We start from the raw sequence: 22,315 nt of genomic DNA, 5'->3' as shown, positions 1-22,315 counted from the left end.
GTTACATTCCGTCTGAATGCCAGTATGTGCTTCATCTCTAAGAATGGGACCATATCCCCTAAACATTTCCTCAAGACTGTGGATGCCTCGTTTGGGAGTTTCTGATCCAAAAGGTAAGGGTTTAATTTCCTAATTTCCATCATGGAAGCGCTAATATTTGAAGACAGAAAATGAGGAAGTAAGGTAGGAGAGACAAATGAGTGTGATCAAAAATAAACCTTTTTTATAGATTTCAGAGAGCATCACGTGTTCTGTGGAACTCTCCAACCCTTCCTGTATTAGCTTTAAAAACAGGAGGCCTAAGTTAGGACATGGAGATCGCCCTCCATTTAAGAAAACCAAAACAAGCTACAGATATTCATCTTTAGGTTTTTATTTCAGGTCAATCACTTCATCATTAATCAAATAATTCAACTTCATTTAACAGTGCTGATGCTGATGACTAGAAAACAATTTAGAATCCCAATCTGCTTGTCTCAGTGTGGTGCATCAGGAACAGGAGGATGAACATCATTTAGTGGCGACTCCAGATCAGTTTTCCACCATCAAGTATTTGTAGTTGCCCGTCATCGGACAAGCAGAGCTGGGATGCTGGCCCACCCTTCCCGCCAGTGTCGGTGGCCCACACGGGTTTGTCGTTGCCGTCGTATATGACCAGGTTGCCATCGCTCTGCATGATTATGAAGGCACCTCCATTTCCTGTTGAGCTAGTTTCCCAAACTTGCTTTGTGGTTGTGACAACAAAGTTCCCATTAGCCTGTGATGAAAAGGCAGGAGTCAAGAATACTTCATTTCAAATAATCAGGGAGTTTAAGGTTATTGTTATACATAATAAACTGTACCAAAAATGTTGCTGTGGCAGCATTATTGTTTGATCTCAGGAAGTCTCCTGGGTACAGTTGGCCAGGTGCAGTAAGCCTGTTTCCGCTCATCTCCTTGGGGAACATTTCCGAGATCAACAAGTTATGGCAAACAATACCAACACATTCCAATGCAATCACAAAAATATGCTTCCGAGCATTTTACATGGTCATCGAGTAATACAGAAGCTGGTTTAAGAAATCCAGATTTAAATTTGATGAAGTAAATACACACATATACAGCATCTTACCCTTGAAATGAACCTAGGGTACAGTTGAGCGGTAACACACTGAAAAATGTAGCAAGCTGGCTGTAAAAAAATATTTGGCCTATATTGGATGACAATAATAAATACTTCCATTCTTTTCAACTACCTTACAGTAAAACAACTAAACTATCAACACATTGACGATGAGGTCTAATTAAACAATGTCCAAACCTACAGAAAACAAATGTAGTAAGTGTTTAAAACAATGTCAAAAATGTTCAGACAATTCTATTTGTCTGTTTCTTTTGTAAGCCAGGAACTGAAGACACTCCTTGACACATGTAGGTTACATTTTATACACACAAAGGATCTCAATCGCAAGCAAAATAGCCATTACATATAGTTTATAAAACATTATTAACGCCTTCTCACGACCTGACTGATTTTCAAACCCTGGTTACGGCCCTGTATGCACATACTCACAAGGTGAACGCTGGACAGATGATCTTAGACTGGTAGGAGAGTGTCTGTAATCAGACTGATGAAGGTCGGTTATGCCTCCAGCTTTTATAGCCAATACAGGGAGGGGTAGGGGAATCCAACAGGTCATAGACATGAGATCAATGACAGATGCTGGTTGTTCAGATTTGTACAGCTGATAACAGAGAATGCTTTGTTACTGTACTTCACTGGAATAAAGAAAGATTGCAGCATCAAACAGAAAAAACTTCCTTTTTCTTTATTTAAATTGCGAATTTAAGACAGAGTGGACTGACAAGTATGCATTTGTGCTGCCTGTGGGGAGCACAAAACCGATGTGTTTAATCTGCAACGAGACGGTTGCCCTTGTCAAAAGTGGTAACGTGAAACATCACTATGAAACAAAGCATGCACACTTCCAACAACATTACTCCCAGAACTCTGAGGTTAGGGCCAGAAAAACAAACCAACTGCAATCACCCTACCAAGCAACATGCAGTGTAATAGTTAGATCAGCCACGCAACAAGAGCGTGCATACCTCAACATACTGTTGTGAGTCTGCCTTTTCAACCATGAATATGGTGAAAAACAAATACAGGAGCACACTCACAAATGAACACTTACATCAGTGCCTCCACCTGGCCCTCAAACCTTTAGTTGGAGTTCTGTTTTTGGATTTTGACCGTCACTGGTTTAGTAGGTGTGTGGTCATCAGCCATTGGGAATGTGCGCTGGTTCAGGTCAAATCCCTTTTCTTCCTGCACCATTTGAGACAGCTGGTACTCAATCGACAAGGAAACTGAACATTGCATTGCAAAGCTTTGCACTGATTCCAATGTGTATCCCAATCTGCATGGGCCGTAACAAATGTAACGTAATAAAGGTAGTTGGCCACCAGATGGCGCCATCTCTCAAGTGGAGAGCCACGGTTAAAATCACTCTGAGGGGTCAGCGCCACTGCAGCATGCGCAGGGTTTGATGTGTGCCATCAGCATTTCTGCTTGTGGTCTCCAGGGCTCTTGCACTGATTATTAAAGAGTGAGCATCTCGTGTGCTGGCCTGGTCCACTCCCCAAGGCTCAGAGCACAACTGTGTAGTGAGGCTATAGCTTTGTGGAGAGAGAACAACAGCCATCGGGTTTAGGAGAAAAACAGTCTTTGAATATCTCAGTCTGAGAATATATAATCATCTCATGTAAATAAATGTAAATCTCATGTTATACGATTGTTTTAAGGAGAGACTCAAAGCATATATTTGTTGTAAAATGTATTAGTGACATTTTGGCAATACATGCCCTGTTTTCTAGAATTTCAGCATATCCAAGGTTAAACAAGGATATCTTCTAGCAATCAGTTAGGCCCTTAGGCCATAAAATTCTAGGTCAGAGGTCAGAAGTGGTTTGACCTAGATTACTGAAACCTAGAACATCAGTGATTGAGCTGCCTCCTGTGTACATACAACCAGTAAGCAATGGGGGTCACTGTTTCATCTTTGTTGGTCTCTGAAGGATGTGTACATTTAAAATTACAATAAAATCAACTTTATTTCTAAACTATTTTTCCAAAAAAGAATCCGATTCCTTTGAAAATGATAATATAATAACTAATAACATAATAACATCAATAAAGAGAATGAGATCATAACAAACATTGATGAAAGTAAAAATGAAAATGAATAAAAGGAAAAATAAACATGGACACCACAAGCAAAAATACACAAATAGCAATGAAACAACAGAACAAAGGAAGGAAAAAGGAAAACAAACAAAGCGTAATCCTCTGTAACCAAAGCACTGAAACGTGTGCCTAAGATAATTTCAATAAACTAAAAACACAAAACCCTTAAAGCCATAAACAAGCAAATAAGGAATCTGGAAAAGTGCATGAATGTGCTCGAAAAATAAATAAAAGATAAAAGCATTGTTGTCACGAAGTCCAGGGACCAACACTTCTAACTACCAGTCGCCGATAAATCTTAAAGGGATAGTTCGGTTTTTAACCCATGAAGTTGTATGGCATCTACATCACCAGTGTAATGCAATCCACGCTGACTTACCTCCGACAGCGTCCTGTGAGCAGAGTTCTCGTCCAGTTTTGGTCAAACCGAAAGTAGTCCGGCAGGTTTCTAGACCCAGGAAAATAAAACGTTTCTCTTCCCAAAACATTATGTGTTCAAAAGAGTGATATATTTGCATCCCAAAACCGTTGTAGTGGAAAAAGTCACACCTCGTTATCACTTGGCCCTATTTTCAATACGCTCGATAATGCAATCTCACAGCCAGAGTCTACCTCTTTGATTCGCGAAAGTTGATTCGCGAAAGTTTGATTCACCAAAGTTGCCTGAGAGAAACGCCCATCACAGGAAAACGATGAAAACTGAGACAACATTTGATCAAATTGACATAAAGCATCCTTTTCCTGTGATGGACGTTTCTCTCAGGCAACTTTGGTGAATCAAACTTTCGCGAATCAACTTTCGCGAATCAAAGAGGTAGACTGGCTGTGAGATTGCATTATCGAGCGTATTGAAAATAGGTCCAAGTGATAACGAGGTGTGACTTTTTCCACTACAACGGTTTTGGGATGCAAATATATCACTCTTTTGAACACATGATGTTTTGGGAAGAGAAACGTTTTATTTTCCTGGGTCTAGAAACCTGCCGGACTACTTTCGGTTTGACCCAAACTGGACGAGAACTCTGCTCACAGGACGCTGTCGGAGGTAAGTCAGCGTGGATTGCATTACACTGGTGATGTAGATGCCATACAACTTCATGTCTTAAAAACCGAACTATCCCTTTAAGTAAGACTCTACAACAGTCAACAGGCTTTGATGAAGTGATCTGAGCAGGGCTGGATTAACAACGGGGCAATGCGGTGCTGAGGCCCCAGGGCAAGGCAGCGCTGAGGCCCCAGGGCCCACAGGCTGGCAGGGCCGTGCTTGACAGAGGAAGTCGGCCTTCAGTGTAAATTCGCCCACGTGTCTGTACTCATGGGAAGAGAGACTGATACCATGATGCAAGTACAAATCAAACATCCAAAACAATCAACATTTCTATGATGTAAGGAAGCCATTAGACCCCATGTCAGAATAGAGAGTTCTCTCAGACTAGAAATCAACTGGCCAAAAAACTACCTATCCTACCAGTTTGACTCTCCAACGTGCTCTACCTGACAAATTGTTGGCAAAGCCTTCCGTCACTCTGAAAGTCTAAGAGTATTTTGTTATTAACCAAAAGGAAAACAGGTTGGCATTAAATGGTAATGAGTATGACTTGCCTGGCTACCGGCAACAATGTACTTCAACCAACCATGCACGTGGTCCTGGAGAGAATCCCAGAGATGATTCCATACAACAGCACTGAAGATCACAGAGGCTCTGGCTGAATGCACTGCTTTCGACGACCTGGCCCTGTTTAATTAAAAGTACCCCTAACTATACATTAGGCGTGGGCTGGACTGATTGCACGGTTTCTCTTGTAGTCATTAAGAATTTGTATAGCTAAGTTGTTATGGAATGACCTAGTGTACTACTACTGTACTAAAAGACATTTGGACATTTTAACACATTTAATTAGTGTTGTATGCAGCTTTCCTTAGGTTACAGTTGTACCTTGTTTTTTCTGTTTTCCTATAGTATAGATTTTGTCCTTGTCTCAGTTTTGAAATTATTCTTCAGACAAAATACATTGTTTACTAATGAATCATACCAGTGCACCTTAATTAATATTGTACTGTATTGAACTCATTTAAACAGGATTATTGAGTGTTTGTGACATTCTACTTAGTTCTCATCTAAACTCACAGTTGGTTTAAAATGAGTTGCCATTGATGGAACGCTGCTATAGTCCACCATGAAGTGTGCATGTGATGTTGTTAAAGGTGGTATAGTCATGATGCATTGTGTACTTACATTGTGTGATCATTTTGAGGGGGCTCTTTGACTAAGTAAAGCCCCATGACCACTTTGTGATCCAAATCTGGCCCTGGGAACCACAGGAGCATAATAGCTCTTCAGTGTAATCAGAAGCTAGGCCATTGCGGTTCTTTCCAGGTAATCAGTAAACAAGTTCAAATCATTTCTACAATACAACGGCAGCCAACACAAAAGACCCCTTAATTGGGGTGACATTTGTTGTTCTCATGGTAGCAGTCAAACACTTGGCTCTTGAGCTCTGACCCACTTGCACTTGCAATGGGCAGAAAAACAAGGCAACAATTGAAATACAAGTGAAGGAAATATGATATGAAAGTGTGATCAATCTTTATTGTTTACTATTTGTCTATATTATCTCAAGATAAAATGGCTGTTTCATAATTGTGAGAAGGTGAATTCTCCCCCTCCTCACTGTGGCAAAAAGAAATGGTGCCCTTTAAGACTTTTTTGGTCTCCCCCACCATAATGGTTGGGTCTGGGCTCCCCTGCTTCCATGGTGGCCTAATTAAGCCCAAGTGGCTGTGCCCTATTTAAAGGGTGCCTCATTTGTAGAGAAAGAGAGACTGTTTGTAAGAGGCATGAGAGCACTGACAAAGAGAGGTATCGAGATAAAACCCTTCCCTGTTTCCCGGAGTAAAGAAAGTGTTTTTTTGTCTAGTTGTGTGGACACGGTGTCTTTGTGCTTTGTGTCTTGTATATTGTGCTTGTTTTGTTTTGCTTTGTTTGGTACGGCTAGCTATGTACTTAGCTTCGGGCTGAGTGCATGGGCCAAGTTTGGGGCCTGGCTTGGGCCTGGAGAGGGTGCCGATATTTGGGCCTAATAGGCCAAGCAGTAGGGTGCCAGGTTACTCAAGTCCCGGTGAGTACGGCCTGTATCTGTTATCATTTAAGTTATATGTGTTTATGTTGTGTGCACTGTTTTGGGGTTGACAGTCCCCTTCGTAAATAAATAAATATATATAAGTGGAAAATAAGTATTTGGTCACCTACAAACAAGCAAGATTTCTGGCTTTCACAGACCTGTAACTTCTTCTTTAAGAGGCTCCTCTGTCCTCCACTCGTTACCTTAATTACAGTTTTTCTCCATTGCTTTGGATTGTTTCACAAATCAGAAATTACATTCTCAAAACAACACATGAAAACCTCCAAACCACTGGGCACTTGTTCACAACAGATTGGAAATTTTCATGTTTGTAACCGCTGCCACAGGGTTCTCATTGCAATCTCTATGGCTTCCGGGAGGGCTATCCCCACCGTGCTTTTGTCATACGTAATTGCCAGGTAAGGACTAGGATGCGATCTGGCACTCCGCGTCTGGGCGAGACTCTCCACTTTGTGAATGAGGCGCGCCTCACCTAGGACGCGGGTCTGGCACTCCACACCTGGGCGAGACGCTCCACTTTGTGAATGAGGCGCGCCTCACCTAGGACGCAATCTGGCACTCCGCGCCGATGAGACTCTTTTTAAAGATCTTAGCCTACTATAAACGTTGTTGAGATTTTTATTAGGGTGAAAGTCGGTAACAAAACAAAGACAAATAGCTACACGTCAAGCAATGTCATTTATTTCCTAAAATACGTTTTACGAATCCAACTTACATTACCACTGCACACTCACAACCTTACAGATAACGTATAGAAGTTGTACTAGCATTTGTATTCAAAGTTTACACTTTAATCTACCAAAGTACTCACCGTTTAACAATACAACTTCCTCAAGTTACAGATTATCTTTGACAACATTGGTGCCTGCATGTGATTGAAAACACTGGCGCACACATGTGACATCACACAGATAAATGACCGTGTAACTATTTGTTTTGTCTCTGTGAGAATGAGTAAGATCTTTAGTAAGAGTCTCAACAATGTTTATAGTAGGCTAAGATCTTTAATAAGAGTCTCATGTGCGCCCGCGCCCCTGCCTCTATGCAATGCGGCGCGGAGTGCCAGATCGCGTCCTAGGTGAGGCGCGCCTCATTCACAAAGTGGAGCGTCTCGCCCAGGCGCGGAGTGCCAGATCGCGTCCTAGGTGAGGTGCGCCTCATTCACGAAGTGGAGAGTCTCGCCTAGGCGCGGAGTGCCAGATAGGTCCCGGACCTTAGCTCTAATTGCGTATAAGGACATCACACAGCTTTCATCAAGTCACATTGTGTCAAGATGGCTAACGTTCAGTGCAACAACTGGATTCCCTCTTTGAAAGAACCTCCTTTAAGTCGGTGTACTAATGAAGATAAATTGACAAGGATCAAGACAGCTTACGACCACAACCATGTTTTGTGAAAAAAATGTATTTAACATGAGAGTCAATGAGAGAGATCTGGGGTGATTTCCTTTTCGCCCAAAAAAGGGGCGGGCCATAAGAAGCAACACTTTTGGCAAATTGACTGATTGAACTGTTAAGTAAACTGTTTTGGGTGCGATATGACCTTTTGAAGGTGATTTTTGTGAATGTCATTTCTGTTTCGTGAAATGATCCAAAGCAATGGAGAAAACTGTAATGGCACCTGTTTGAACTTGTTATCAGTATAAAAGACACCTGTCCACAACCTCAAACAGTCACACTCCAAACTCCACTATGGCCAAGACCAAAGAGCTGTCAAAGGACACCAGGAACAAAATTGTAGACCTGCACCAGGCTGGGAAGACTGAATCTGCAATAGGTAAGCAGCTTGGTGTGAAGAAATCAATTGTGGGAACCATTATTAGAAAATGGAAGACATACAAGACCACTGATAATCTACCTTCGATCTGGGGATCTCACCCCGTGGGGCCAAAATTATCTATGAATGGTGAACAAAAATCTCAGAACCACACAGGGGGACCTAGTGAATGACCTGCAGAGAGCTGGGACAAAAGTAACAAAGGCTACCATCAGTAACACACTACACCGCCAGGGACTCAAATCCTGCAGTGCCAGATGTGTCCCCCTGCCTAAGCCAGGACATGTCCAGGCCCGTCTGAAGTTAGCTAGAGAGCATTTGGATGATCCATAAGAGGATTGGGAGAATGTCATATGGTCAGATGAAACCAAAAACAACTCGTGTTTGGAGGAGAAAGAATGAAGAGTTGCATCCAAAGAACACCATACCTACTGTGAAGCATGGGGGTGGAAACATCATGCTATGGGGCTGTTTTTCTGCAAGGGGACCAGGACGACTGATCCGTGTTAACACTCTAAGGTCCAAGGCCTTTTAGACTTTTCTAAGTTGTCTGACATGCCTTGATGTTTTTGTACATTTTGCTTAACTAAAAACATTGATGCACAAATGGAATATATGATTCTATTCTAGAAGACCTCAGCAATAATATTAGAAAAGGGTTCAATGTTTCCGTGGTTGTTCTTTTTACATCTCTAAGACGAAAACTCAAAAATAAAAATATCCCGGACGAGAGATATAGACCTTTTAGTGTTAAGGAAAGAATGAATGGGGCCATGCATGGGTGCAACTGCCCAGTGTCAGGGGGGTATGCAGTATTGGAGAGAATTAAACTATACTTGTTACTTTATCTTCGAATCAGGAATCAAGAGTCAAGGCTTGAAGAACACTGGAAGCTGGGTTTATTATTGCCAAGGCAACAAGAGAAGGATTCCGGTCATCGTTCTAACAAATACAGACTACGAGTTGTTCTTATACCCTCCAGGCATCCCAGAATAGTATGTAATTGTACCCTCACATATGAATTGTCTCTAACACTACCCAAATAGGGAAACAACCCCTTTTAGCCAGAGTCTGAGTGTCTGACTAAGCACAGCTGCCATTCTGCTGAGCCTAACTAGTTTTGGTACTGTAAGCATAACCCCACCTGTCTAAAGACAGTATACCCTGAAAAAGGGAAACTCTGCTTACCTTTTAAGGTAAACTGAAAGTGCACATGAGTGTTGTACTATTCATAAGTGACTAGGCTATTTCAGTTTAACACAAAACGCTAATTCAGGACTACAGCAGCAACAATTTTGGCGCCCCCCCCACCCCCCACACACACACGTTTTTCTTTCTTTTCTTAAACAAATAAATAAATAAGTGGGCCAGACATTATCATGTATGGGCTTTAAATAATAAAGGTTTATTTTAAAGTATATCAGCCACTGAATGCCTACCATAATGGTAATGGTACGCTATGGTGCATACAGTATATACTGTACACACACACACACACAAATGTATACATTTGTAACAATGTTAACAAATAATTAACAGTTGCAAACATTAACATTATAATGATAACAATTGCAACATATTGCCTTAAAACGCAAACCATGGTAACCAGAGTTACGTTTCCAGCTTCTTGTTAGTTACTGTGAATGCTACCAGAGCCCGTCTGCCACTGCCACCTTTTATTTACCAGTTGTTATTTTGCCTTAATACAATTGAGATGTGTCATACATGGGATTGGTTCAGTAGGGGTTAACCAAAATCTAAATTTAGTTATCATCAGCCTAATTGATGAGGCTTAAGCTAGCCATAAACCCCCATTTGGCTGCTACATTTCTATGTTAGCAAACGCTAGCTAGCCTGCTAGTCTGTTAACATTATTTGCAAGCCTCCAGCACAAACGTAAGCTCACCTTAAAACCTACCTGTTGCCTTTCACCATCCACTTATTTAATTGCTGTCGCATCCCCTGACATGTCTTCTCCTTTTCCCTCTTTCTTTTTCTGTTCTGTTCCCTCTTCTTTTTTGCTTTATCCATCTTCCATCCAACCAACTCACTATTCGTAGCCTAGTTCTAACTGCTTGTGTGTTCAGTGGTCACGGCGCTCACGCACCCTCTTCTATGTCAAAATTCTATTATGGAATCTTAAGAGACAAAGTATTGAGATGAACTTTTGTTATTGACTAAATACTTATTTTCCACCATAATTTGCAAATAAATTCTTTAAAAACAGACAATATGATTTTCTGGTTTTTCTTTTCTCATTTTGTCTCTCATAGTTGAGGTATACCTATGATGAAAAGGCCTCTCTCATCTTTTTAAGTGGGAGAACTTTTACTTACTTTTTTTCTCCACTGTATATATATATATTTATATCAACCACCATCTCCTGCACTGTATTTCCCCTACACCACCAAGTCCAGTCGCCACATCCTTAAAAGAACATGGGGTGACCGTCCGGTCCCTCACAATAATGTTCCTTGACAGAAATGAGAAATGTTCCTTAAATTGGTGATTGAACAGTTTAAGGTGTTCCTGAAACAGAGTCAGCGTCATCCCTCATCATTTTGCGCTGGAATTTTGTGCACCGATGATGATTACTTTGGTTTGACACATAGTTTTGGCATTTAAGTGAAATTAACTTTGTGAAATGAGCAATATCAGCAAATATATATCTGAGAACAGAACCTTGAGGAACATAATGACTCACCAAAACAGTAGAAGAAACAATCAAGCAAGAGAACTAATCCATCCAAACAATTTAAAAAAAAAAATACCAGTTGTGTCAAAGGCAGCACATTTTAACAAGCCATAAAGAGGTATGTGTTGACCCACACAGCACAAGAGGTGAGAGGCAGTGATGGCTCATTAGACAGTATAAATGTGAAACCACTCTCAACTGCCACATCAAATTTGACTGTAGTAGTCTTCCAGATAGGAGCCAGACTAACTGCTGCACTGAATTACTCAGCCTTATGATACTGGCTGTTACCCATATCAAACCTTTTAGGTTGATCATATTTGCATTTTTCAAGACGCAATCCTCGGACTAACACATTGTCCCATCTCACAGATTCGTACTCAACAACAGTTACTGTTTCTAAGCGTTAGAGCACTGTATGTTGTGTTACCCATTGATTACACATATGTTGTTGCTAACAAAATTAATCTCTAATGCATTTTTCTAATTTCAAATCAACCTGGCTGGTGTCATAGCACCTACTGTCTTTAAAATGCTACAAATAACTAGCAACTCCAACCCAGGCTTATGACTTATCCATATTTTCAGGTCTTGCTCCTCCACATAGTGTTTGTTGCCTGAAGGGGATTTCAGAGTCCAATGCATTATTTATGTGTGCTATTGATTCCCTGTTTCATATTTTGGTTCGTTTGCCTCTTTTAATAACAGCAGTTCAGTGTGCACTGCCTGCTTGTGTGTGTTGATGTAATTTTTCCATCAGCACTTTAAATGCGTCTGACATCCACCATAATTTCCTCATTACCAAGGAGAGGTACAACTTTATTTGTTTACATTGCATCAGCATTGACATTGCATTGCATTATATTGGCTAAGAAACCGATCACGATCACTAGCTGTAGTTTCTGGTTAAGTGCAAATACATTGAAATAAAACCAAAAAGAGTGGTGTGAGACTACCCAATTTTTCTTCCTATCTCACGTTATGTAGTATGCCTAGGCCAGTCATGCTTTCCTGGTGGGTGGTGAACTAAAAACATTCTGAGTGATTATGAATCCCATTAGTTTGCCACCCAGTGCAGCCATCACCTTTAATTGTCATCATTAGGCCCCTGCTGACCCTCCGCGTTAGCATGTGAGGCTATGCCCACCAGAATATAAAACCTGTGGTGGCTTGCTGGGTCTCTCTGTTTTGCAGCATGTGAAAACACCATAACTGAAGAATGCTCCTGGTATGAGGTCCAATTACGGTTCCTGTGCTATTAGAGCAAGAACATGTTGTGGTTTCCAGAGCTTTAATCTTGCAATGGAAAGCAGAGGTACAACAAGAGGAGTTTGTTTGTTTGCTTGTTTCCTTTCCTCTGACCCGTCTCACTAGCCTGTAACTACTCTTTTCAGAAATCTGTTGTTCCTCTGAGATGGGGGGGAAAAAATTGAGGAAACATTTACACTCCAGGTAAATTCTTCAAAACATTCAGTATTTGGTTCACTCCTGTGATGTTACTTCCCTGTGGTAAGACTGCTATCTCTCCCATTAATGTATTGTTTAAGGTTCTGCTTTTCATGGGGTGATGTGAATGATTTTCTTGGTAATATTAAATGGTGTGGTATTGATAAGCAACATTTCTAACTGCTTCTATCGCCCATACCTCCACTCTCTCCTCTCTCTCTGCTCTCTCTATCTATACATCTCTTCCTAAACCCCCTCTCCCTCTCCATCTCTCTCTTTCTGTAGCCCTGCAGGGGGAAAAGATTGAGGTCTGCTTTGTGCTCACTGATCAGCACTGCACTCTGGCCCTGAATTATTGAGCACTCTGCAGAAGGCAGGCAGAGTCAAAGCTCGAGTCAGGGCCAAGTCCACGAGGCAGGGCAGAGAGAGGGAGAGAGAGTGATAAACAGAGAAAGAGAGAGAGCGAACGCACCCTTGAGATATAGACACGTAAATATAGCTGGGGCTTAGAGTCTGTCACTTTTCTACTTTCGATTCAGGTTAACCCGAGCCAACAAGCACAAATGGATAACAAAGTGTTAGGGATTGGTCAGTGAAAATACAATTGGGTGCTATTTAGTTTAAAATTAAATTAAATAGAAATAGTAGGTAGGTGGGATAAGTAGTGGCGGCAGGCAAGCATTCGTTTTTGAATCAGTTGTGCTACATCAGCTAACTCTTTTTAAAATGTATCATCAGGAAAACTTTTATAATTTATCCGATATTACACACAAAGAGCAGATAATAAAAAAAACGTTCCTCAGACAACTATTAGTCTTCATAATCCGAGATGGAGAGTAACCTTCAGAGTAATAAAAGATAACAAACAAGCACTTTCCATCCATGGGTCAGTCAGCTGAAGAGAGCTAACAGATATGCATGACTTGAAGCCTCAAATCTCCATAGTCTGGCTCTCTTGACAGAGATGATATCAACCTTTTTTGGAGGGAGATTAGTCATAAAGTCTGCATAATGGACTTCTTACAGGACTTATTACAGAGTATTATGTATCTGCATTCATAAGACCTATCTGCTTTTCTGTGGTCCAGTTGGTACAGCATGGGTTTGATTCCCAGGGAGCTTGCTTGCTTTGTGTACATTCTAAAATAACTTGTAAAACAACGTATAAATGTTTTTCTCTAATTGGCCGATGGTTTCATAATTATCTTATGTATTATTTTTTATAAATGATTGTCTTTTATCTTGTCTTTCATTTAATTTGTTTCATATAATGTCATACATTTCCAATTCTGTTCAGTGGTTGGGCCTTGTGGATCCTCCAACCCTGGATGATAGATCCAGGGGGAACACACACATTAGCATTCTGAAGCTGAAACCCCTCAGGTGACCGGCCTGACCGTGGCATGTCCCGTGTCTGTGTGCATGCATGGCCTGGGTGAAGAGGTGACTCCGGGGGAAGGAAAACCACTCAACTTCTCCTGACCTCCAGAGGAGCCGCGGAGCCACATACCACGGCAAAGCAATTAACGCTCCAACCACCTAAGGTCACAGTTCCATCAATCGCGGAGAACTCTCTTCCCACTGTAAAGGAACGAGCCCGAGTGGTCACATCCAGCTTGATCAGAGTGCTCGAAAGCATTGGTTCAGTTGTGTTAAATATGAAATGAGTCTTTTCATAAATAATTTGAAACATAAGTAATGTAAGGAAGAGTAGCGATGTGACACAGTAGCCTCCATTTAAGTAAGCAAGCGAGTGGGGGTTACACAGGGGCCATCTTCCAGAAGGTTGGGACATTAATCAGGGAGTAATGATGGAAGGTAAGGTGTTTAATTGGATAGAAATCACATGGTTGGTGCCGCCCCGGCTGCCAGGGAGCCTCGCTGGACGGTCAACATACATTTGGAGCCCCATGTGGTGCTGGAGATTTAATCATAGAGTGAAATTATATGAAATTAAGTTTGGGGTGTGTGGGTGTGTGTGTGTGTGTGTGTGTGTGTGTGTGTGTGTGTGTGTGTGTGTGTGAGTGAGAGAGAGAGAGAGAGAGAGACATAGAGAGAGAAACTGTGAGTGTAGGTGGTCTCATGTTCAACACATTTGCGTCAGTGTGTACAGTGTGTGAACATGCCTGTGCGTGTCTGTGAGTCTGTGTAAATGTATGTCTGTGTGTCTGAGTTGGGCCTGTGAACACACACAGTGAAAAAGTTAATGTTACAAACTTCTACCCACAAGAAAATAGCTTATAAAAAATAAATATGTTGTTGTTAGTTAGTTTATGTATTTTCTTAACTTGCTCCAAAGTAATTTTGGTGCGGACATCTTAAAAGTTCTGGATCTACTAAGTATTTATATAATGTATGTTTGTTTAAAAGTAAGTAAACTGTCTCTACTGCTGCCTTGTGGAAAACCACAAACCTCAGACTGGGCCACAAAGTGGAGGCTCCTTCCCACAGAGGCAAGAGGCCACAGATAAGCTTGCCTGTTTGCTGATCAGTGACAGAGATTGCAGCCATTGCCGTGAACTTTAAAGAAGGAAGGACCCGCTGTCTCACAGCAACCACTAGTTCAAAACACACCTCTTACCAGCTGCAGCAACAGAGCATGATCCAAACTGACCTGCCTTTCAAGAAAATAATCTGGAAATGTTGGCAAGGGTTGTCGGTGTAGTGATCCTGGGAACAAAGTGCGGTGTGAATGCTTCACTTCACCTCTCTCTCTCTCACACACACAATCACACAACACACAACACACACACAGCTTTTCCTAAACAGTAATCTTCATTGTTTCAGAATAAACACAAGCCCCCACAGAGTATGCATGCAACCAAACATAACAGCAGACAGGCAGACACACAACCATAAATATATCTCACTCACACAAACACACACACACACACTCATGCACACATATACTGCAAATAAAAGCCTTTATGGACAACAAATACATAGGCATATCTGTTGAACCCAGATGCAAGACTGCTTTGTTAGGAAACAATGCAACACTTCTTCCTCTTCTTCTTTTTTTGAAGAAATTTCAAGGTGCATCCACCAGGGTTGTAACCAGGGTGGAAAAATTAGTTTGGATGGGGGTGATGTGTGTGTGTGTGTCGGAGGGGGGGTTAGAGGGGGTAAATAGTTATTTATAAACCTGCTGTTGCTGTTTGCATAAAAGTACGCAGTACTCATCAATATTGTTGCTAGACTACTGTAAGGTAGGTATGGGGAATGGATGCATTTACCACTATTATTATTATTATTACACTTACAGTAAAAGTTTTCAACAAGCATTGCTGCATTTAAGGACACGATCTAGCATCAAAATACAGTCTCCGAGTATGAAACATGATGATAATTAATAAGGTTAGCCTACATGTTTGTTAACTAAATAGTCTATACAAATAAACTTTCCTGAACCAAACACTATTATTGAACATTTCTCACAGATAATGTCATTGTAAGCACTGCTTTTGTCTTACTGAAAGCGGTATGCTGCCAGTTTACAAGCAATCCACCTCCTACCTACGTGCCCCCAAAATGTGAACTGCTGTCAACACAGAGAGGGAGGGAGGGGCTGCTCTCCTGCGAGGCTCTCTCAACTCCCACATGTGTCAGAAACTAAATAACAAGTTATAGCCTACATGCAGACACCCAGATTAGAAATTCTCAACAGCTGGAATTTTCATTCGGTTGTATTCAGCTTCAAATTTGATTGTTTTGAATCTGAAAGAATTATTAAGGTCCAGACCACTGTGACCTCATAGCTGGAGACGGGCTTAACTTGTCCTCCTGGACCTACTTGTGACTGAGAAAGAGGGAGTTTCTCAGAGCCTCATTAGAGTGGAGTACCACAGATGCTGCGTTTCCCTGGCACACATCTTGCGTGTTTGCCTTTGGCTTTCCCCACAACAAATGCAGATCCCAAGTCAAACAGCACAGTCAAAATAGTTGTTAACGGCAAACAAAAATTGGAGAAATTGAAATCATGACGACAGAAAACAACCCTGTTTGCAATCCCTATAGGTTTTACAAGGTCGCCGTGAAGCGATGTTGTTGTTGTTGCTCTAGCTCTATTTGGTTTGTCTGAGCTCATAATGGCGACATTCAGGAGAGACCAAAACTGCATCTGAGCGAGCAGCCTTTACCACCACCACCACCCAACTAGTCAAGTCTTTTTCTCACTTCTTGTGGGAGGAAGGAGGCACTCATCAACACAAACATGGCCTGTTTTTACCATACCGGGAGCCTTACAGTTCCACAGACAGCTTGGTGCACATGAGCAGTAGGTGGGTGGAAGGGGGGGTTCACTAATTAAACAGGACTTTCTCCTTGGGCTCTAATCCAGGCCAGCACTGCAGTTTCGTTCGGAGTGCAGACGTGAAGGGCTGGTGCTGGAGCGTTTCCCCCTTTTGGGCGCGAGCCTGAGACGGAGAGCGCAGGTGACAGAAATGCATAATGCATGCAGTGCCATGGGAAATGCCGGGGATGGAGAAAGAAACTTTTTTCTGCCTTGGTACTTGTACTCTCTCTGTCTGTCTGTCTTCTCTATGAACTCCGCACATGTGCATGTACATGTTTTTACTCTCACACACACACACACACACACACACAAACACACACACACACACACACACACACACACACACATATGCAAACATGCACATAGGCGTGCATAGACATATGCAAATGCTAAATGCTGCGGAGTGCAGCCATCCATACACATACACACACACCACATCCAAATATAATGCATATCTCAATTGAGTGGCTGTAACCCTAGGAGACCTCTGAGACAGAAACCACTCAGAAGATTTAGAGATAATATTTGTTGATTACTGCAAATAAGGGCCACAAGTAAGGGTCTTGTGAGGGTCAGTGTGTCTCTAAAGGCTTGTTTTTTTCAGTGGAGAGGCAGTCTTATATTATAAAGTTAGGATTTCTTTACCTGAACCTTGAACGGACGTATTCCGTAAGGTTGTCAGAGGGAATGACTGCGATGCCTTTTCTTTTCGTTAAAAATTGAAAAGGGTGAGAAGAGCTAACCTCTTTGAGAAATTGTAAGAGACACTCCCCTGCACTAATGCTGATGTCTGGTCTCCAAGGTCAGCTCAATAGCTTCCAACAAGAAATGCCAAAGTCACAAACTTTTTGTTTAAAGGAGAAGCAGAAAGTTTAGAAAGCAGGTCCCATCCACTTGCATAGCATCCTCTTCTACCCCTAGTCCACGGTCATTTCTACATGTTCATCATTCTCATTCTCATTCAACTAAAAACTCATTACGGTTGTCAGCTGCCATCCCAAAATGTAGTTAAAATACCGTTACCGTGGTGAGGAAAGAGTTAATGTTAGCTGAGCGTTATCTCCAGTCCCAGACGGGCTGAATTAGTAGCATGGGCTCTGCTTCCCCGTTCATCTGCTTTCAAACTGTCTTTATGAGCTTGTGCCCGATGTGTTATCAGCGGCGACGGCCAGCTCATTAAGTGAAAATTAACCTTTCTTGTTAGGAGAGTGTTGACCGATAGCCATATTCATCCGAGATTCACTGGCAAAGAGGTGCAGGGTGCTTTCCCCCCTGAGAAAGTTAGGGAATTCACTGTACAGAACACAGACGTTACTGCTCAGACACACACACACAGCTGGGCTCCGGCAGTGCTGTACATGGAAACAAAATAACAATAGTTAAAATGTTTTGGTTGATTAAAAGTTTCAATTCAACCAATCAAAGATGGCACAAAATACAAAATCACTACTGTTATATGTGAGGCCTAGGCAGTGTTTGAAAACAAAACATAATGATAGGGACACATCATATGGCCTCAACTTCCATTATGTTAACAGAGTGTACTGTTGGGGCTCATTCAGTGTGATCTAACTTCATCCTAAATTTGGGTTGGGCTGGCGATTATGCCAGCTAACCAAATCCTCCATAATCACAAAATAGCATGCTTCCATTGTTCAATTTGTTGTCATGCTCAACCTCATTATTTTCATCTGTCTGGGATGTGGAGAAATGACATCAAGGAAAGGTCTACAGAAACAAATAATCATTTAATAATAATTTGATAATCAACTTATTTATTACACAGACGGACAGCAAGCAAATCATTTGTCAAACAGAACTGCCCCTCATTAAAGCAAATAAAACATCATTTAATCAATAAAATAGTTTCTTCCATATCACTTTGGCAAATTTGACAATTGCAATAGTAATAGTAATGCAAAATGGCATAGTCTATTACGGCAGTTGATATGAAGTACTCTTTGCAGATTACATGTTTTAAAGATAATAACAGGAGGAGATGCATATTTTATGAATTGATTTAGTGACAGGGGGCAAGCAAGATTACAGGAGGATCTGCAGCGTCTTTAACAGAGTGAAATAATAACATTTATAATGATCAGCTGTGTACATAAAAATAAATAGCATAGCAGAACACCTGCATTTTTTGTTCATGATCCTGTTAGATGACTAATTAAAGCAACAGTGTACTGCTTTTCATTACTTAGTTTTACTTTTTTTCATCATGCTCAAATTAATTTAGATTGTGTATGATCATCAGAAGGACAGATAGATCAGGCATTTTGTCAAGCCGTCTAGGCTATTCACTGTGTAGTTTTGTGCTAGGGATCACAAACCCCACAAAAAGTTAAGAAAATATTTTACAGCAGTGTATCATCAAATACTTCAAAACGCTGGTTACGTATGTAACCGTGGTTCTATGAATAGTGGAAGACCGCCAGAGGCAGTTTAACATAGTGGAAGACATCATGCGCCCACGCATTGGCTACAAGAACTTATTGATTGATTCTCATCTTGTGACATGTGACGCCCTAAAGGTATATAGCCTACACCTGCGTCATGATCTTTCTCCAAGGCAATTCTCGCCATTACGAGTGACCAAGGACTCTGGCGGTCTTCCACTATTCATAGAACCACGGTTACATACGTAACCAGCGTTCTATTTCATAGTTCCAGACCGCCAGAGGCAGTTTAACATAGTGGAAGATTTATACCACCAAGTCACGAGGAATAAAAACACTTCAGTCGTTTTGGTTAATTTCAAAACCTTTATTAATGAACACAGTTTAATGCAACATGTACCTAGGCATCACTAGGGAGCACTACTGCAGACAACAGAGGAAGGGAAACCACATCCAACATGTAAAACCTCGAAAATGTGGAGGGTAAGGACCACGTTGCCGCGGAACAGATGTCAGCAAGAGTTATACCCTTCAAGGCTGCCCAAAAGGTTGCCATAGCACGTGTAGAATGGCACCTCACCAAAGTGGGAGCTGCTTTACCAACAGAATGATAGGCACAACTGATGGCCTCTGTAACCCAGTGTGCCATCCTCTGTTTTGAGAGTCCTACCCCCAGTGGCGGCGCCAGAGATTTTTTTCTGGTGGTGCTATGGGGGTGCTCGGCGTTTTACTGAGGGTGCTATGAATTTAGGGTGATAGCATATGAGTCTCATTTTTCTCTACTACAACACCTCCCCACCATATCGTCACATATGTTTAGACGTTTGATCTCTAACGCGTCTTTGGGGTACATAAAAAGCGTCATTCAAATCGATCGTATTATTATTATCATTAGGCTACTTCTGACGGACGCGCACAAAGCTGCGTTCATCTCCGACGGTCAAAATGGATGCAGCATGTTATAGATAACGTAATCCCAAATACTTCACTTACTTCAGTGTGTGGATTAAAGTTTGCGCCAGATGACTACCAGGTCACCACTACCATACGACAAATTAAACTAAACATACCAAGTTCAATACACTTCTAACTAAAGACGGCAGATTAGAATATCAGATAGAATTAACTTAAAAAGGCAAAGAGTCAGAAATGCTTTCAAAAAGTGTAGGCTATATTATTTTAGGTCACAATCAATAAAAACATGAATGAGACCAAACAGTAGAAACCACAATAATAATAATCAGAATAATCAAAAAGTGTATCAAAAAGTGCGCACAAAACTATGCTTAAAACATCCCTTAATTGTTTCCTAATCATTTCTGCCATTACATTGATGATCTCATTCTGCACGTCATGGTGCACATACTTTGCATTTGACGGGTTGTTATCTAACTTTTTCTGAATGGTTTTATCAAATTTTCCAATTACAGATAGCAACTCGCGGACATTACCCCTGTTTGCTGAATCCTCATGCTTAAGTCACCCAGGGTGCTAGCAGCATGGCTAGCAGCGCCCTCAGTAGAGGTGAAGGGTTGACTTGGACCAGGATGTTCCTCTTCTTCTACATCAGAATCAGAATCCAACACCTCTTGCATTTTTCTTCCTCTTGAACATCTTATTCAACTCGAGGAAATTTGCGGATCAAATACCGATCCATTTTTGTGATTTTGTGAACGCTTGACTTAGAATTGACCGATCACGAGGATTACTGTTACTTAGCCTACTACTCATTGAACAATCACGTTCACGCGCAACGTGTCTGTGTCGTGCTACGTGAACAATCTGTTTATTTCAATCTGTTATTTTCTTTTGTGATTAAAATATTATTATCACACAATACATTTTATTAAGAACTCAGAATGAAATTAAATAACAATAATAGGCCTAAATAAACCATTATTTTCTTGGGGGTGCTATGGGGGTGCTATGGCCAATCTAGGGGGTGCTCTAGCACCCCCTAGCCCCCCCCTGGCGCCGCCACTGCCTACCCCTTTCCGACAGGCCCCAAAACGAACAAATAGTTGGTCTGTTGTGCGCCACTGAGCAGTCGCTGAGATGTACCGTCTTAAAGCACGTACTGGGCACAATGGTAAGCGTGAACCCTCATCAGAACAAAAAGCAGCCAAAGTGATTAGCAAACTGCGGAGACTGCACTTTAGGCAGAAAACAAGGGTTAGGCCACATAGTAACCTGGTTGTCATTTGGCCCCGACCTCATACATTGAGCACTTACTGAGAGGGCGTGGAGTTTCCCAACTCTTTTAGCAAATGTGATTGCCAGCAAGAACATGGTCTTAAATGAGAGCAACTTGATGTCAGCATGTTCCAGTGGTTCAAACGGTGGTAAACATAAGCCGTCAAGGACAATGTGCAAGTCCCAAGGGGCAGAAACAACCCTCGGCCGTGGGTGTAAACGCTGTGCGCCTTTCAAGAAAGCCACCACTAATTTTTGAGCACCTAAGGAAACTCCCTCCACAGGTGCCCTATGGGCTGAAAATGCTGCAACATATACTTTCAGTGTAGCATCATCGAGGAGATGTTGGAGGAACTCAAGTACTGCTGTCACAGGACACCAAGAACGATCTAGGCTGTGAGTATTACACCAAGCAGTGAAAAGTTTCCATCTGTTTGCATACATTGCTCTTGTGGACTGAGCACGGGCATTCAGAACAGTGTGCTTAACCCCCTCCGAACAACCCATGACACTTTGGTTCCCCCCAGTGGCCAAACCCAAAGTTTCAGCCTGTCAGGGCAAGGGTGCCACAGGGAGCCCTCCATCTGCGACAGTAAGTCCTTCCTCGAGGGAAGTGGACTGGGTCAGCAACAAGTGGACTGAGTCAGCAACAAGTTAAACCATGGCATGCTCGGCCACCTGGGAGAGATCAAAAGCACTCTGTGGCCCATTTCCCGAACCCGACTGAGCACTGCCCAGATAAGTGGTATCAGTGGGAAGGCATAATGCAAGAGGTCTGGCCACTCGTGGGACAGAGCATCCCTGCCAAGAGACTCCACCTGTTCTGCAAACCACAGGGGACAGTGTGTGGTTTGCTTCGAGGCAAACAAGTCCACTGCTGCCGCACCGTACGTGTTCCAGATTAGCTGCACGATTTCTTTGTGCAGCTGCCAATTTGCCGGCCTTGGTCCCCCTCGGGACAGCGAGTCCGCTGTGATGTTGAGGTGACCGGGAATGTGTCTTGCACGTAGGGACAGGGGACGTGTCTCCGCCCAAGTGACAGCTGAAGGGAGGGGAGAGACCTCGTGCCTCCTTGATGATTTATGTGAAACACCACTGAGGTGTTGTCGGTCCTGACTAACACATGCTTTCCCACCAGGG

At 42.0% G+C, this 22,315-nt stretch overlaps 1 long non-coding RNA gene across 1 annotated transcript; it reads right to left on the bottom strand.

Annotated features, from left to right (window-relative positions):
* Window positions 1–357: 357 nt before the first annotated feature.
* LOC308376075 lies at window positions 358–1,599 on the bottom strand. Its single transcript, XR_013968904.1, has 3 exons — window positions 1,553–1,599; window positions 843–935; window positions 358–757 (listed from the first exon to the last, which is right to left on the bottom strand). It is a non-coding gene; the product is annotated as an uncharacterized lncRNA (long non-coding RNA).
* Window positions 1,600–22,315: the final 20,716 nt, after the last annotated feature.

Source organism: Sprattus sprattus (assembly GCF_963457725.1).
Source record: "Sprattus sprattus genome assembly, chromosome: 15".
NCBI lineage: Eukaryota > Metazoa > Chordata > Actinopteri > Clupeiformes > Clupeidae > Sprattus > Sprattus sprattus.
Note: the sequence above shows the minus strand (reverse complement) of the source record. Positions and strands in the feature narration are given on the sequence as shown.